This window comes from Trifolium pratense, linkage group LG3, assembly GCF_020283565.1.
Source record: "Trifolium pratense cultivar HEN17-A07 linkage group LG3, ARS_RC_1.1, whole genome shotgun sequence".
Classification (NCBI taxonomy): domain Eukaryota; kingdom Viridiplantae; phylum Streptophyta; class Magnoliopsida; order Fabales; family Fabaceae; genus Trifolium; species Trifolium pratense.
In genome coordinates, this window is record NC_060061.1 from 13,481,728 (window position 1) to 13,500,861 (window position 19,134).

Sequence of the window (19,134 nt, forward strand, 5' to 3'; positions counted from 1 at the left end):
AACATAGCATAGAAATGAGTTACTTTGTGGCCTTTAACCGGTCCGAAACATATATAAATAATATTTTTCGTTATTTATTAATAATTGTTTTTCATATCTATTACAAAAGACTAAAATATAAATAAAAATATATTATGAAGCTTTACAATAAAAATATTAACAAATGACTTCTTGTTAATTACTCCTATATGTTAAAAGTTGAGTGAGCTATTGGATTATACGACATATTGATTGGAGACATTTAACATTAATTTTAATTTTACAAAAATGGCTTCTTGCAAGTCCTAAGTGCTAAATTTTTTTAATAACAAAACATTTTACTTATAAATCGTTTTAAAACATTGCATTTACGAAATGCAAAATAAGAAAAATATGACTAACATCAACATGTTTGTTTATGCTTTGATCACCTTTTTTTTTACGTTTCTTAATGAACTCTCTGCTTATAAGATAAGTATGTCATTTTGTACACCATTTTCAAATTTATCTTATACGCAATATTATAAAAACCTCTTAGTAACGTTCCTTTATTCTTATTTGACAATGCAGCTGATATCCCTTGCAAAGTTGAAAGTGATTGTCCACCAACGACAATTTTGATTCAGTGGCGGTGCCGAGAACATTTTTGTGAGTTAATTAAATTTATACCTTTTAGGATCTTATTTTTTGTGATTGTTGTGATGTTTGTGAAAATTTGATTTATCTTTCTTTAGTCTTTCAATTTATATTATGCAAGTAATTTTATCTTTCCTTGATCATAGAAGATACAGTAAACAACAACATAACTGCGTATTAATTAAGAAAGTTAGCTTAATAAATGAAATTTCTGGCACACAGTGGACAGGTGTTGCTCAAGGTGTAGCAACACTTGTCTGTTGTAGACAGATGTTGTCACTGGTGCGCCAACACTTGTCTATAAACAGAGCAAATAACATAAAACAATACAAACAGTAAAGTAAATAACACACGAGAGTTGTTAACCCAGTTCAGCCTAAAGCCTACTCTGGGGGATACCAATCCAGGAATGAAGTCCACTATCAGCAGTATTACTTCGAAGCTAAACTCACCCGTTTACAACTTCTCACTTAATCACTACCCAATGACCCTTCTACCTAGGAACTCCTAGATATGAGACCCCGTCCCAATTCCCACCTTAACAACACAGACAGCGTTGTTATTCAATTCAACGATTACAAACGGTGGAGACACACTCCTAAGAAACTAGGATTCACTCTTTGCTTAAAAGCTTGCGAGTAAACCACACAACACAATAGAACAATCTTCGTACTTCAAAGCTTGGGAGAAGTTCACAATTACAACTCAGTAAAACACAGGTCCTAACCTTGCATCAATGAGATACAAGAAAGGCTCACAATTAACACTCTAAAACCCTAAGAACACACGCTTTGTAAGAACACGGTTTTAGATCCTTGAAACCATATGCTTGCCTTCGTATTTATAGTAGTAGAATGACTTGGACTTCAAGACAAAATTAGGGCTTCTAGAATTGCGGCAGCAGTGATATATTTTTGAAAATAATAGTTATATTTTTGAAACCGCAAAAATATATTTTCCAAAAATATAATTCCTTTGGAAAATAAAACTAGGGTTTGGCTGCCTCATGAAACACATTAAACACGTGCGCCTTCCTCTGTAAGAAACCTTGAAACAATTCTTCAAACAGATCTTCAAAAGATTGAGTAGAAAATAATAACATCCAGCTGGCGCGCGCAGATGCAGAGTCAGGTGTTGTTCCAAAGTATACCAACATTTGTCACAACACTTGGGGTCAGCACATTTGTCTCAACACTTGGCTAAAATATGTTTTTGCAAAAATGTAGCCAACTTACAAAAACCCAACAATCTCCCCCTTTGGCAAATTTTGGCTAAAACAATATTAGACCAGTATATAGAGAGATACAGTATTACCTTTCCTTCGAGTCAACATGATCACACAGCTAGGAAAGAAAGTAACACATAATAAAACTACTTCCAAGAGAGGTAAGTAGCATCAGAAGCAATGCAACAGCGGAATAATCACAACTAGCCTCATGGAACAACACAAGGGAGAAATAAACTCCCAATAGTAGATGCTAAGAAGTAGGAGAAATAAACTCCTAATAGTTTAACGCGCATCCATTCATCATAAGATCAACAGGAAAAATAAATTCCCATAAAGTATCTGAGAAAAATAAATTCTCAGTCATAGTGGATAGTGGACTCATTAGTCGGGTGCCATAACACTTGGCACAACATTTGTCATCAAATATATTCAGGCGATCAAGAGATAATATTACTCACACTCCCCCTGAATTCATGCATACACACACCAGATAGAGAAAGAATATTCACTACTCCCCCTCAGTACATGCATATTACTCACACTCCCCCTCAATACGAGCATACGAACAATTCATGCAAACACAGTCACCAGATGTGGGAACATCTGTCCACACACTTGTCACACACACACATAACACACACTACTCCCCCTTTTTAGCCACAATTTAGACAAACAGCATGCATAGGAAATAGAAGTGTCAGGGTGCAATTATTACAGACCATAGAGAACACACAGGTGCTAGAAATCCAGGGCCTTGCCCAACAAAGAAACACCAAAAGTACATCAGAAACAAATAAGAAAACATCAGAACTATATTGAAGAACTTTCATCAGAGTCCTCCATCACATCCTCAGTGCCATCATCAGAGCCACTAGTTCCTTCACCTTCTTGTCCATCAGGCTCACCCTCAACAGTCGCAGCAGCCTCCTCAGCCTTTAGTGCCTCAATCACACGATCAATTTTCAATTTTCTAGCCTCAAGGGCTCTGCTAGTCTCAGTAAGATCAGCAATCATCTGCTTCCTTGAAAGTGCTCCAGCCTGGACAGATGTGCCAGCACCTGCTGCAGCATTTGTCCCATCCAGCAGCCTCTGCTCAATAACCAACACCCCTTTCCTTTTGCAAGGAACATCAGTACTCCTTAGTATATCTGGGTGTTGCTCAAGGATGATATTGCATAGCAGAGTAGGGAGAGCAACTGGCTTCTCAACAGCATAAGTCAGGGCATGGCTTAAGGTTTCTTGAAAGAAATAAGCTCCATAGTCAAAATTGGCCTTGGTACCCACAACATAGATAAACTTTCCCAATCCTCTGGCCACATCACCTGAGTGGGTTGTAGGCACCCAATTATGGGCAGCAATCCTATTTAAAACTGCATAAAATGGGGAGAGGGAAGTTGCAGACAACTTGGCCTTGCTTGGCCATACTTTAATTCTTCCACCAGTGAGGACTTTGCAGACCTCATTATCTGTGGCTTTTAGAGGAGCCACTTCATCAGAACTTCTTTGTAGATATTGATTAATCACAATTGGTGAGAATTTCACACACTTTCCTCGTACAAAAACTTGCCTATATTCAGGACTTTTTGGATTATTGCAGTTTTCAGCAACATTAATCAAAAATTCTTTGACAAGCCTGTCATAGCACTTGTCCAAACCAACCACAGTTTTCATCAAACCTGCATACTCAAGAGCTTCAACAACAAGAGGACATTCAAGAATATCATTTTTCAAATTCCTTTCTAGAGCCAGCCTCCTATGATATACAAATTTCCATCTTGCAGAACCATTCTCCAGATGAAATGATATATTGTCTAAAGGAGCATAGGGAACAGTTTGAGGGACCTTCTTCCTTCCTATACTCTTCCTAGATGTGCTGCCAGATGCAGCAACATCTGTCTCTGGTTCAAAATCAGAATCACTATTTGGTGGAGCCTTCCTTTTCCTAGTTTCTGTTCTAGGTATTACCTTACTTACAGGTTTTGGAGGTCCATACAGAGGCTTTTTACCAGTTTCTTTTCCAGCCCTAGAAGGTTTGGGTGTTTGGGCAGATGTGTTAGCAGTTTCTACCCCTTTTCCAGCCTTACTTCTAGTCCTTCTAGCCACACTAGCCTCAGAATTTGTAGGCATAGTCTTATCACTAACAGTAATCTCATTTTCATTAACAATGATAACCTCAGGAGTTTCATTCACAACTTTATTAGGAACAGTTTCTTTATCAGTAGCCTTAGGTGGGGGACTCTCATCAGACTCAGAATAGTCAACCAGGTTTTCTTGTGCCAAAGATGTGGTAACATCTGGCACCACATTTGGCGTAGCGCCATGTGTTGCAACACTTGGCGCAACATGAGTCTCAGGACCAGTTTTCTTAATGGACTCATCAGCAACATCATTATTGGTCTCAGTAGAAGCACCAATATTATCATCAACAGCAACAGGGAAGTCAGGAACACTTTCCCCAAATTTTCAGACATATCAGGGGTCTCTACACCTAGGGTTTTATCAGATTTTGGTGTATTAAGACCTAAATTAACAGAAATCTTACCAGATGCAGTAACATTTTCAACTGTAGGATTGGAGACAGGCGTTGCAACACCACTTGATGGTAGTGGATCAATGTGAAGTTCAGACATTGTAAAAGGCTTACTCGATTCACCTTTCCCTTTCTTGCCTTTACGTGTTTTAATTGCAGCAGGAGAGGAAGGATTTGTATTCGTTCGCGATGATTTAGCCTTCTTTGCAACGGATTTTCTCCTCATCGTTGGACTTGTGGCAGGTATGGTGTTGAGAGGAATAGCATTTATCGCCACTTGTGGTGATGGTACAGCATCTGTCTTTGTTGGTGAAGATTTGGCCGAGTCAGACATGATGAGTGAACAGAGGTGAATTTTGTGATTGAAGAAGATGGAAGTTGAACGTTCTCTGAGAAAATACAAGGTGGAAGTTGAGTTGATTTGCGTGAGAGAGAAAAGAAGATGAGAAGTTTGCGTGAAGATAGGTTGGTTTTGAAAAACCAATAATAACTCTCTTAAGTTAGCGTGCACCAAAAGTGGGAGAGAGAAATTAACTGCTGCACGCTCTCCAAGCAGTAACTGCTATTGATTTTCAAAAAGGCAAATTCCTAATTTGCCTCTCAATTTTTCAAATTGACTTGCGTCCAAAGCTTTAGTAAAAATGTCTGCTAACTGTTCTTCAGATGCAATGTGCTCAAGTGTAACAATTTTTTCTTCCACAAGCTCTCTTATAAAATGATGACGTATATCAATGTGCTTAGTCCTACTATGTTGAATAGGATTTTTAGAAATGTTTATAGTACTCAGATTGTCACAGTAAAGTGTCATGACATCTTGCTCCACACTATACTCTTTCAACATTTGTCTCATCCATAACAATTGAGAGCAACTACTCCCAGCTGCTATATATTCTGCCTCAGCTGTTGATAGAGACACGCTATTTTGCTTCTTCCTAAACCAAGATACTAGATTGTTTCCCAAGAAGAAACATGCACCAGAGGTGCTCTTTCTATCATCAGCACTTCCAGCCCAATCTGCATCACAATATCCAATTAAGGTAGAATCATTACCATGAGAGTATAGAATTCCATAGCCACATGTGCCATTGACATATTTGAATATCCTCTTTACTTGAGTCAGATGACTCATCTTGGGTTCAGATTGGTATCTAGCACAAACTCCAACTGCAAACATGATATCAGGCCTGCTAGCTGTGAGATATAGTAAGCTCTCAATCATACTTCTATAGAGACTTTGATCCACATCAACCCCTTTCTCATCTTTGGTAAGCTTCAAGTGTGTAGGTGCAGGTGTCCTTTTGTGACTACCACCCTCCATTCCAAATTTCTTCACAATGTTTCTTGCATATTTTTCTTGAGAGATAAATATGGTGTCTTCCATTTGTTTGACCTGAAGTTCTAAAAAATAAGTTAGCTCACCTACAAGACTCATTTCAAATTCAGATTGCATTTGATGCACAAAATGTTCCACCATTTGTCGCGACATTCCACCAAATACAATATCATCCACATATATCTGAGCTATCATTAGCTTCCCTTTCTCTTCTCTTACAAACAGGGTTTTATCATTACCACCCTTCTTGTATCCATGGCTGACAAGGAATTCAGTCAGTCTTTCATACCATGCTCTAGGGGCTTGTTTCAATCCATAGAGTGCTTTCTTTAGTTTATAAACATGGTTAGGAAAGCTTGGATCTACAAACCCTTTTGGTTGTTCAACATATACTTCTTCATTTAGATAACCATTTAGGAATGCACTTTTTACATCCATTTGATATAGCTTGAATTTTAAAATGCATGCCACAGCCAAGAGCAATCTTATGGACTCCAAGCGAGCAACTGGAGCAAAAGTTTCATCAAAGTCTACTCCTTCTATCTGGGTGTATCCTTGTGCTACAAGTCTGGCTTTATTTCTAGTAATATCACCATTTTCATCAGTTTTGTTCTTGTACACCCACTTTGTACCAATAACATTTATACCATCTGGTCTAGGTACTAGATCCCATACCTCACTTCTTTTGAACTGAGTTAGTTCATTCTGCATAGCATTGATCCAGTATTCATCAGTCAAAGCTTCTTTAACATTCTTTGGTTCAATCTTTGATATGAAACATGAATTGGAGATTGCTTCTTTTGATCTTCTTGTTGCAATTCCTTGATTTGGATTTCCAATGACAAGTTCCAGAGGATGATTCTTCTGTGTTCTGGTGGAAGGTCCCTTGTTTGGTCTAGGAACCTCTGTAGTAGATTCAGAATGTTGATCAGGTTCAGGTTCAGTTTGATCATCATCAGGTGTTGGGACAGGTGTTATGACATCTGTCTCTTCCGCTGGATCTGCACTCGTTGTATCACTATCATCAACAACAACATTAATTGATTCCATCATAGTTCTTGTTCTGGAGTTAAAGACCCTGTAGGCTCTGCTGTTGGTTGAGTAACCTAAAAATATCCCCTCATCACTTTTGGGGTCCAATTTTCTCCTAGGTTCTCTATCTGCCAAAATATAACATTTTGACCCAAACACATGGAAGTACTTCACAGTAGGCTTCCTATTCTTCCATAGTTCATACAGTGTTGTAGCAGTACCTTTTCTTAATGTTACTCTATTGTGAATGTAACATGCTGTATTCATGGCTTCAGCCCAGAACTTGTAAGGAACATTTTTGGCATGCAACATTACTCTAGCAGATTCCTGTAAGGTTCTATTCTTTCTTTCAACCACACCATTTTGTTGAGGTGTAATTGGTGAAGAAAATTCATGAATTATTCCTTCAGCAGCACAAAAATCAGCAAATTTGGAGTTTTCAAACTCCTTACCATGGTCACTTCTGATTCTTACAATACCACAGTCTTTCTCTTTTTGAAGTTGTACACAAAGATTTTTGAATTCTTCAAAAGTCTCAGATTTTTCCCTAATGAAATTTACCCAAGTATATCTAGAGAAGTCATCAACAATAACAAGAACATATTTCTTACCTCCAAGACTCTCAACTTGTATGGGTCCCATCAGATCCATATGTAGTAACTCAAGAACTCTAGAGGTGGACAAGTGTTGCAACTTTTGGTGCGACACTTTGGTTTGCTTCCCAATCTGGCATTCACCACAGATATTGCCTTCCTGTATCTGTAAGCTTGGTAGTCCTCTGACAGCTTCTTCTGATATGACTCTCTTCATGCTCTTTAGGTTAAGGTGTCCTAATTTTTGATGCCACAGCTTAACCTCTTCATTTTTAGTTAAGAGACATGTAGATACATTAGCTTCTTCAAGAGGGATCCATAAGTAGCAGTTGTCTTTTGATCTAACACCCTTCATAAGGATGTCTCCTTCATTATTGCTGACCAGACATTCATTTTTTGTAAAGTTGACTTTTATGCCTTGATCACATAGTTGGCTTATACTGATTAGATTGGCAGTTAGTCCTTTTACAAGGAGTACATTTTCAAGTTTTGGTAGACCATGGTCAATCAGTCTTCCAATACCTTTGATTTCCCCCTTTGCTCCATCTCCAAATGTCACAAAACTTGTGGCATAGGATTTTACCTCTTTCAAATATTTTTCAACACCAGTCATGTGTCTGGAACAACCACTATCAAAGTACCAGTCTTCTTTTGATGAGGCTCTGAGTGACGTATGGGCAATCAGACTTTTCCCACTACTTTCAGCTGTATACTCCTTGGTATTGGTTGTATCATCTTTTTGCTTCCATTCCATCCTTGTTTTAGTCATGGATGGATCAGACTCTTGTGGAAATTCACTTGGATACCCATACAATTTGTAGCAGTAGGGCCTTATGTGCCCCTTTCTTCCACAGTGGTGACATCTCCATGAGTGGTACCTGCTTCTAGGTCTAGGTATAAATCTAGGTCTCTGCCATCTTTGCTGATGTGGTGCCACATGTGGTAACAGTTGTCTCTGCTGTCTAGGACACAAGTGTGGCGACATCCTGGCATGCATTTTTGGAGAAGGTTGTTTACTCATCTCAGGCATATATTTCCCTTCTTTGTTGTAATCCATAATCCTATTAACATTTTTGTACTCGTACCCAATGCCTGTTTTTGATCTACTAGGAGTAGGCAAAGTTTCCAGGATTTCATCTAGATCACTTCCTTTGAATAGCCTAAGAACATGTTTCTTTAAATTCTCAAGATGAGAGTTTAATTCAGTTACCTCTTCATTCAGATGGGCTATCTCAGTCAGTTGTTTGATCTTGTCTGCTTCTAAGTTGATAATAGTTGCCTTTTGTTCCTCAATGATCTTTAAACTATCTTCCCATTTAGTACTGAATTCAGAGATTCTTGACAGATTGGCAGCTCTCTCAGTTTGTAGCTTAGTGATTGTTTCTTTTTGCTCTTCAGAGACTCTGCAAACTTCTGCACTCTTCAGACACAGCTTTTTATATGATTCAGCAAGTTCATCAAATGTCAGTTCTTCTTCACATGATTCAGTGTCAGATGTGCAAACACTTGTCAGTACATGTATAGCCTTTGCAGTATCAGCTTCTCCCTCAGAATCTTCATCTGACCAAGTTACAGTTAACCCTTTCTTCTGTTTCTTCAGGAAGGTTCCACATTCACTTCTAATGTGACCATAACCTTCACATTCATGGCATTGAACACCTTTATTTGGAGCTGATTTCTCATCTGTTACAGGTTTTCTGAAATTCCTGTAAGTGTTGCGACCAATGTCAGCTGCACCTGTCTTAGAGCGTTTGTCCATTCTCTTTAGCACCTTATTAAATTGTTTTCCCAAAAGAACCATTGCATCAGAGATGCTGTGTTCAGACTCTGTGTCACTCTGTTGATCTTCTTCCTCAGCATTTGAGACAAAAGCAATGCTTTTGTTTTTCTTATCCATCTTTTCATTTATAGCTACCTCATAGGTTTGTAGAGAACCAACCAGTTCATCTAACTTCATATCTGTGATGTCCTTTGCCTCCTCTATAGCTGTGACTTTCATGTCAAACTTCTTAGGTAGAGACCTAAGCATTTTTCTTACCAGCTTTTCTTCAGGTATCTTTTCACCCAAGGCATCAAATTGATTGTCAAAATCAAGTATGGTCATGTGAAAATCCTGAATGGTTTCATCATCATTCATTCTTAGATTCTCAAACTTAGTTGTTAGGAGTTGTAGCTTAGACAGCTTCACTTTAGAGGTACCTTCATGAACAGTCTCAAGAATTGTCCAAGCTTCCTTAGCACAGACACACTTTTTGATGAGTCTGAATATGTGCTTGTCAACACCATTATATAGCGCATATAATGCTTTTGAGTTTGCAAGAGCAAGCTCATCTTCTTCTTTGGACCATTCTTCAGCAGATTTCAACTCAAGAGTTGGTTTACCATCTTTGTCCATCTTCACAGGTGGAGTCCATCCTCTCAGAATTGTCTTCCATGTCTTGCTATCAATTTGTTTTAGGAAGGCCATCATGCGGGACTTCCAATAGTCATAGTTTGAAGCGCCAACCAAAAGAGGTGGTCTGGTAACAAAACCTCCTTCTTTGTCCATCCTTGCCATAAACGATTTCCCTGGAGCTCACCCTAAAATTCAGAAAAGGGTGCCTGCTCTGATACCAATTGAAATTCCTGGCACACAGTGGACAGGTGTTGCTCAAGGTGTAGCAACACTTGTCTGTTGTAGACAGATGTTGTCACTGGTGCGCCAACACTTGTCTATAAACAGAGCAAATAACATAAAACAATACAAACAGTAAAGTAAATAACACACGAGAGTTGTTAACCCAGTTCAGCCTAAAGCCTACTCTGGGGGATACCAATCCAGGAATGAAGTCCACTATCAGCAGTATTACTTCGAAGCTAAACTCACCCGTTTACAACTTCTCACTTAATCACTACTCAATGACCCTTCTACCTAGGAACTCCTAGATATGAGACCCCGTCCCAATTCCCACCTTAACAACACAGACAGCGTTGTTATTCAATTCAACGATTACAAACGGTGGAGACACACTCCTAAGAAACTAGGATTCACTCTTTGCTTAAAAGCTTGCGAGTAAACCACACAACACAATAGAACAATCTCCGTACTTCAAAGCTTGGGAGAAGTTCACAATTACAACTCAGTAAAACACAGGTCCTAACCTTGCATCAATGAGATACAAGAAAGGCTCACAATTAACACTCTAAAACCCTAAGAACACACGCTTTGTAAGAACACGGTTTTAGATCCTTGAAACCATATGCTTGCCTTCGTATTTATAGTAGTAGAATGACTTGGGCTTCAAGACAAAATTAGGGCTTCTAGAATTGCGGCAGCAGTGATATATTTTTGAAAATAATAGTTATATTTTTGAAACCGCAAAAATATATTTTCCAAAAATATAATTCCTTTGGAAAATAAAACTAGGGTTTGGCTGCCTCATGAAACACATTAAACACGTGCGCCTTCCTCTGTAAGAAACCTTGAAACAATTCTTCAAACAGATCTTCAAAAGATTGAGTAGAAAATAATAACATCCAGCTGGCGCGCGCAGATGCAGAGTCAGGTGTTGTTCCAAAGTGTACCAACATTTGTCACAACACTTGGGGTCAGCACATTTGTCTCAACACTTGGCTAAAATATGTTTTTGCAAAAATGTAGCCAACTTACAAAAACCCAACAATAAATAAATGTCAAAATGCATCTATAAGTTCTTTAAGTTTTACGTTTGTATCAGATACGTCCTTTAAGGTTTTTAAGTATCTGATAGATCCTTTAAGTTTGACATGTGTCAGATAGATCCTTTAAGTTTTAAGTTTGTATCAAATAGGTCCTTAAGAAATTTAATAGGACCTATTTGATAAAAAAACTTTAAACTAAAAGGACCGATTTGATACTTAAAAAACTTAAAGGACCCATCTGATACAAATGTAAAACTTAAAGGACTTATCTGATACTTAAAAAACTTAAAGGATTATCAAATACAAACATAAAACTTAAAGGACCTATGGATGCATTTTGTTTAAATAAATCCATTTTCATGTTGACGGTGATTTTGCAAGTGCACAGAATCGCTACCAAGTAATAAAGTGATAAGTTTATCGTTCTCCATAGGAATTGTGCCAAAATGACTAGTTCACTTAGGAATGATTTTGCATTCGCTTTGGTTTAAAGATAGTTGTGCGGGTAAAAGTAAATAACAGGAATTTAAAGGATATAAATTAAATGACAGAAAAAATAAATAGTGTGTGTGACCACACGGGGTAGTTAAGTGTGGTCGGATCCCTCCCTTACTCCTGCTTGGTGGTTATTCCTTTGTTTTCCTCTATTAGGAATTAGACTATTGAAGATAGGTTCAGAAGCACTCGTTCCCTATTTCTATTACAAACTGTTCAGATGGTAGTTTGAAACTAGATTATTGTTCGTTGTATTCAACCATCGATAGAGATAGAGTTTGACGTTGTCCAACAGTTGAGGTGGGGACAACTCTTAGCTTCTGAAAAATTTGATTTTTGTTGTTCCACATAACTCAAACACATAAGAGTCAAATAAGTTGCAAAAAGGAGCGTCGTGCTCGAAGACCGCCCTATGAACAAGTAAACTGAAGAAAATGGTCTGAAAGATTTTGAGAGTCCAACGAAGAAATACCGATCCAAGACCGGACTAACGACCAAAGGAGGCAAAAAGTGCTACAGGAGAAAAATAAGTGATGAGCTGATTCAACACCTCCACAACCGGACACGCAAAAATAAGATTATGGAGTGATGATAGCTCGAGTTACCAAATTTGTTTTTGTTGGCAACCTGTCTCACAAGAGTCTCCAAGCAAGAATCGACACCTTCAAGGGAATTGTTTGTGCCAAATAAGTTTTTCAGCTGCATCCAAAGTAACAAGCTGATGAGAAGTTAATAGCTGATATGCACCACGAAACCAATAACCTCAAACAACATCAAGCTGCCACTACCACACATCAAAACTCTCTGGGCCTGCAAGAAAGAGATCCCAAAGTAAAGTCTAACTCTCCTCCAACATCTCCTCCTCCCACACCCACAATTGTCTCTGCCACACCCACGCGTCCCCTCCGGCCTCCCACCATAAAGAAAACATATAGGCTACCGTACTCGATTGATTATCCATCAAATTGAATATGTGCCTAAACCTCTCACTCAAGGGAGTCCGCCCAATCAAGGATCGGTCCAAAGAAATGTATTCAACCCATTCCCTAGGGGCGAGCATCAGTTAGTTATGGGCGGTTTCGGGCAAAAAATGGCTCACCCGAACGAAACTGAGTGCAAAACTCCAACCCATTGCTGACCATATATTACTTCGGTTTTGACAGGTTATGCATTGGTCGATTCACGGGTTAATCGAACGGGTTCATTCGGGTATTGAGCCATGTGAACTTTTAACCCCCACAACTAAAAAATGAATACAAAATAGAGAAGTGAACAGAGAAAATCGATTGATCTCTAGATCACCTCCTTCCAACACCACTCTAAAGAGCTACACAACCATAACACTCTACCATTATGTGAAGCCCCAATACTCCAAAAATGGCAAAGTATCGTGTCTGATACGTACTCGATACCGATACTCGTCCGATACTTTCCAATACACGTATCGGAGAAGTATCATATCGGAGAAGTAGCGACAATTAATATTATTTTTTTAAATAAAAATATAACCAATACTTGTCAGATACTTCTCTGATACGCGTATCGATCAAAAAAGTATCGTGCAATTAATGTTTTTTGATGATGAAAACGTATAAGAGGAGACTGATACAATTCGTATTTTCTTTTAAGTATTGAATGTTTTAGTATGATGTTATCAACTGTCTTTATTAGTTTTTCTCCTTGTCATGACTTGAAGTCTGGACCTCCAACTCCTAAACCCTTTAACCAGTTGAGCTACCAATCTCACTCCGCTTTTTGGGTAGTACTTAATTTAATATATATAATTGTCACTTGTTTTCTTATTTTGAGTAATTTGAATGTTAATTTTTATCATTATCGATTTTAGTTATGTTTATATATTGTGCATTTATATATTTAATTTTAAATTTAATTTTTAAATAACGTATCCCGAACGTATCGTATCGGGAATTTTAAAAAAATTCTCGTATCGCCGTATCGGTATCGTGTCACGTATCAGGGCTTGATAGCTACCATTTGTCTGTCTGTCACTACATCTCCATATTTCGAATGTAGAAATTTAAAAAATTAGGTGCTCTAAATCCTTCGGATCATATAGAGGAAAATAAGCAATCTTGATATGAAAAAGAAGAACAAAACATGGAGAGACCAAAGTGATATATTTTGTTATTTTTAATTTTCTTCTAGCAGAGGCTTCCATTCTCTGATTATATTTCCCACTTTGTTTTCTTTCTTTGTCGTTTGTTTCTCCTAAATTGAATATTAAAAAAAAAAGTGAATGATAATGATTTTTATCATTTGTGTGTGAGAACTGATTTTGTATTTTTTTCCAGGTGTGAAATATTATTTGTGAGGAAGCATTTATTAAGTTTTGCTACCTCATGTCGATCTGTAACATCATGTATTAATTTCTAGAATAAAATATTATATCTTCTGATAATAAATACTAGATCGCATGCCCGTGAGTTGGCACGTGTCATATATATATATATATATGGAAATAATAATCATGGTTATATATAACAAAATTCTATATAATTCTAAATAATTTTTTTTCTTTTTCAAATTGCCTAGTGGGATTGAATGTTGCTAGAAAAATAGCTTTCCCATTCAATTTTACCTAAAGCATGGTTGCTAACATAAGCAACTCTATAATCAATTGTATAAACCAAAACTCCATAAAAAATGATTTCTCTCAACTTATCAAATGACATAAACCACAATAAATCCATCGAGTTGTTTTGCTTCATAGCTATGATGTCTATTTGAAGTTGGCACCTGAAATATGCAGCAAGTAATTAATGTGACTAACAACAATAAAGACATTATGTAATGAGACTCACAAAATCACAATAATAAATCATTATGAGAAGGGCTTTTGATGTTGAAATTGATGGTTAAAAGCTAATAAAATTAGGTATCAAAAAAAAAAAAAAAGCTAATAAAATTAGAACATTAAGTTTCATGTACAAATTTTCCAATAATGTTTAGGCATGTTTACGGTTAAATACATATCAACAATAATGATTTACTCTAATTAATGAGAATGATTAGAAACTCCATATGCTTAGCTTTTAATAAAAGCTTTTTCTAAATTAGGCTTGATACATTACAAATTTTGAGGGTTGTCCGTCTCACAGTAAAATCTCTGACCCTTAGTCCTATAAGTGGGGAAACTCCAGTCAAATCTACACAAGCATGTTTCCTACCTATTCATCCAAACACCAGAACATCCGTTGGGTGAAGTGTCGATCTTACTTCTTGTGGGCCAGTCAAGAAGTTCACTAGTTCCTCTTTCTTCACAGATATTCCCTCACGTCTAAAAATATCAAAAGCACATCGCTGGCCAAGTCATGCCTGTATTTGAAGCTAATAAGATCCATACAATGAACTGCATGCTCCCTAAAAGTGTTGAGACACGCTTTACGACAAATAGGGAAAACTTCATCCTTAGGAAATAACGGAATCATGAGGCGGTACTTAAGGATGGTACGATACTCAACTAAAGACATTATGTTGTACTCTCTTGAATGCATTATTTATATTGAACCGTACGTTCCTCTGGTGAATTTGATGGTGTCTGATGTATTGATGATGGTGATTTGAGCTTCAAATATCAACAAGAAAGATACCAGCAAAATAGTGTATGAATTGTGTGACAAATATCTCCTTTGGAGTGTTCCTTATAACCGTTTTGTGGGGCCTATGTGAATGAAATGAGTCACAAATATCTCCTTTAGAGTGTTCCTTAACGCTATAGGCAGTGCACCAAGGCGTAGTAGTCCTGCAAAGGGAGATTGTTATTAATGTGTGGACGACATCATGACATGAGAAGTAGTAATGAACTTAGTGTAATGACCCGATTTTTATTATTCGCTATTTAAGTGTTTAATTAATTGTTGCAATGACTTTTAATTAATTTAGTGGCGAATAATTATTTATCGAGCAATTAAGTTAACGCGCGAGTTTATGAGTTTTAAAGCGAGTTGGACCGAGCAATTGGGCTTGAGGCCCAATGGGCCTTGAACTTATGGAAGGGGCGCTATTTAAGCCCATTAGAGAGAGAAAGAGTTCATTTTTGGTGTTGTCTTGCAAAGATAGAGAGAAGGAAGAGCAAAAGAGGAGGAGAGCTAGGGCTAGGAGCTTGAGCTAAGAGATTCAAGAGCAAAACTCGAGGAATCGTCGAATCCAAGGTAAGAGAGTAGATTTCATAATCGTGAGTGATACGAGAAAGGGGAGAATGTCGATTTCTCCGTAACCGAACTTTCTCCACTCCATTTTCGTTTTGGGTTGAGGGATCTTTTCTAAACAAAAGTGAAATCTATCGATTGAAACATGTTTAATATACTCCTATCATGTTGTTAAAACGGATTTGTGGGTTAAAAAGTGAGAATTTGTTTATGTTTGATCAAGATCTTGGTGTTCTTGAGTTTTTAACCATAAATGAAGAATTCACTAGATGTTGATGCATATGTTGTAGATCGGTGATTCTAACCGTCCTTTCATATATATATATATATATATATATATTTGTGTGTGTGTGTTATATGCTTGAAAATGAACTTATTTTGGGTCTGGAACATCAAAATTTGGGTTTTGAGTCGATTTGAGCTAGAAATCGCGATGCAGAGCATTGCTGTCAGGAGGCCCTAGCTTAGCGAGCGGGTGGCGAGCGTTGTTGTCAGGAGGCCCTCGCTTAGCAAGCGGTAGTGACCGTCCTCGCTAGGAGCCATTTTACACGGGTTTGGCTCGCCAGTCTTCGCCATGGCTTCGCTTAGCAAGCAACACTGAGCCTGACTTATTTGTTGATGTTTTAAAGTGCAATTAGGCACTTGTAACATGGATTTAAGGTATCCTAACATGCAATTAAGTGTTTATAACCATGATTAATTGTATTGTTGATGAGTGATGATGTTTGTTGTTGATTTTCGTGGATGAATCATAGTGAGTGTGTTAATGATGTTTGTTTAAATACCAAAGGAGAATATTAAGATGTGAATCAACTTAATAAAGAAGAATATTAGGAATTGTATACTCCTAATAAAGAAGGATATTAGAATTATATTATTCTAATAAATAAGGATATTAAGGTATAGTGTTATCTTAATAAAGATGAAATGTTGGATAGTGTTCCACATTATAAATGAAGAGCTTAATGCTATTGATTGTGAGTGAATTCATGAAATACATACATGCATTCATGAATTATATGTGATATTGGATATTCCAATAAAGAAGGATATCAGATTATATTTATCTAATAAAGAAGAATATTAGAAGTGAGATACTTTAATAAAGAATACGGTACCACATGCATTAAATATGTCTAGGGGACATGACATGAAGATTTGTGGCATTAGAATGCATTGGCTATGTGTACATTTTGGTGATAATTGATATGTGACACATAAGATGGAAATGTTTGATGTTTTGTGGATTGTGATTGATATTTGATTATAACTTCTTGTAGCTTATAATTAAATGAAATTGATGAGGTATACTTATAAATGAAGTGCGAGTACAATTATGTTGTAACTCCTAATTGAATGCGATTAATGAAGTATGTGAATGATGATGTATATTTATGATTTATAAATATGCATGAATTGTGATGAAGTGATTAAGTATCGTTTACTTACACTTGTATATTTGATTATGTTATCTAACTCTCTTTTATGTGTTATGTGCTGGACTTTGGGTCCAGATCCACATGTTATGTGTTTATCGATGTCGAGTCGTCGGTGAAGCTCCGCTCTGATTGTGACACGGGAAAATGGTGTACTTAGTGTATAGAGTCTTTATGGCTTATGATATTTATTTGGAAAATTGTATCTTTTTATAAAGAGGATTATTTTGTATAAAGAGACACTTTTACTAATTAATCATATTAGTATCATTTTTATGAAGAATGTAATACTTGAACCATGATTTTATAATAACAAACTTAGATTTTCCGTTGCGTATTTTGAAAATATTATTTCTAAAGGTAGAAATACTTAAATAGTGGGTTTGAGTGTTATACTTAGCATAGAAATGAGTTACTTATCTTGTGGCCTTTAACCTATCCGAAACATATATAAATAATGTTTTTCGTCATTCATTAAATTGTTTTTCATATTTATTACAAAAGACTAAAATATAAATAAAAATATATTATGAAGTTTTATAACAAAAATATTAACAAATGACTTCTTGTTACTCTTATATATGTTAAAAGTTGAGTGACCTATTGGATTACACGATCGAAGACATTTAACATTAATTTCAATTTTACAAAAATGACTTCTTGCAATTCCTAAGTGCTAAATTTTATAACAAAACATTTTACTTATAAATCGTTTAAAAACATTGTACTTACAAAATGCAAAATAAGAAAAATATGACTAACATCGACATGTTTGTTTATGCTTTGATCATCTTTCTTTTTACTTTTCTTAATGAACTCTCTGCTTATAAGACAAGTATGTCATTTGATACACCATTTTCAAATTTATCTTATACGCAATATTATAAAACCTCTTAGTAATGTTCCTTTTTTCTTATTTGACAATACAGCTACTATCCCCTGTGGAGTTAACCGTGATTGTCCATCAGCAGAAAAAGGTCAATTTTGGTGGCAGTGTCGAGAAAAATTTTGTGAGTTAATTAAATTTATACTTTTTAGGATATAATTTTATGTGATTGTCGTAATGTTTGTGCTGTTATAATTTATTTCAAAATTTAATTTATCTTTCTTTAGTCTTTCAATTTATATTATGCGAGTAATTTTATCTTTCTTTGCTTATAGAAGATATAGTAAACAACAACATAATTGCATAGTTATTAATTAATAAAATTAGCTTAATAAATAAATCCATTTTCATGTGTATTTTTTTTTCTGGAGACTGTCACCAGATTTTCTTTTTCGTAAACTGTTACTATTTAAAAAAAAATTATTGAAAAGATAAGAACATTGTTATTGTTTCTATCATATTATTTTATAGGTGCTTTATTTTTATGTGTTATTATATATATGAAAAAGATTCTTTACTCTTCCAATGATATGTTTGAAAATAATTTTATACTCCCTCCGTATCACAATATAATTAAGTCATTTTGACACTTTTACACATATTAAAAAATATAATTAATGTTGTATAAAAAAGAGAAATTATGAGTTGATTTACAAAATTGTCCTTCATTACACATGCCAAAGTTCATATCTCTATTGTGTTTGCATTATATTATAAATGAATATTTTTATTAAAAATGTGTAATAGTGGAAAATAAAATTGGGAGACCAAAATTGTAGATTTTGTAAAATAGAATGATCAAAATTGCATTTAACCCTAATTTCTTAATTTTCCAATTGCTTCGTGTACCTTTTTGTATTTGTTTAGTGATATATTTTGTTATTTTCTTCTAGTAGAGGCTTCCATTCTCTGATTATATTTCCACTCTGTTTTCTTTCTTTGTCGTTTGTTTCTCCTAGATTGAATATTATTAAAAAAAAAAGTGAATAATAATGATTTTTATCATTTGTGTGTGGGAACTGATTTTGTATTTTTTTTCAGGTGTGAAATATTATTTGTGAGGGAACATTTATTAAGTATTGCTAGCTTGGGTTTGTAACATGTATTAATTTCAACAATATAATATCCGATAATAAATACTAGACCGCATGTCCGTA

General features: G+C 35.9%; 2 long non-coding RNA genes across 2 annotated transcripts; both read left to right on the forward strand.

The window, feature by feature from the left end:
- Positions 1-328: 328 nt before the first annotated feature.
- Positions 329-14,431, forward strand: LOC123918770. Its single transcript, XR_006812907.1, has 4 exons — positions 329-454; positions 550-627; positions 13,799-14,382; positions 14,417-14,431. It is a non-coding gene; the product is annotated as an uncharacterized LOC123918770 (long non-coding RNA).
- A 3,357-nt stretch (positions 14,432-17,788) lies between these two features.
- LOC123918771 lies at positions 17,789-19,134 on the forward strand. Its single transcript, XR_006812908.1, has 3 exons — positions 17,789-17,926; positions 18,021-18,101; positions 19,019-19,134. It is a non-coding gene; the product is annotated as an uncharacterized LOC123918771 (long non-coding RNA).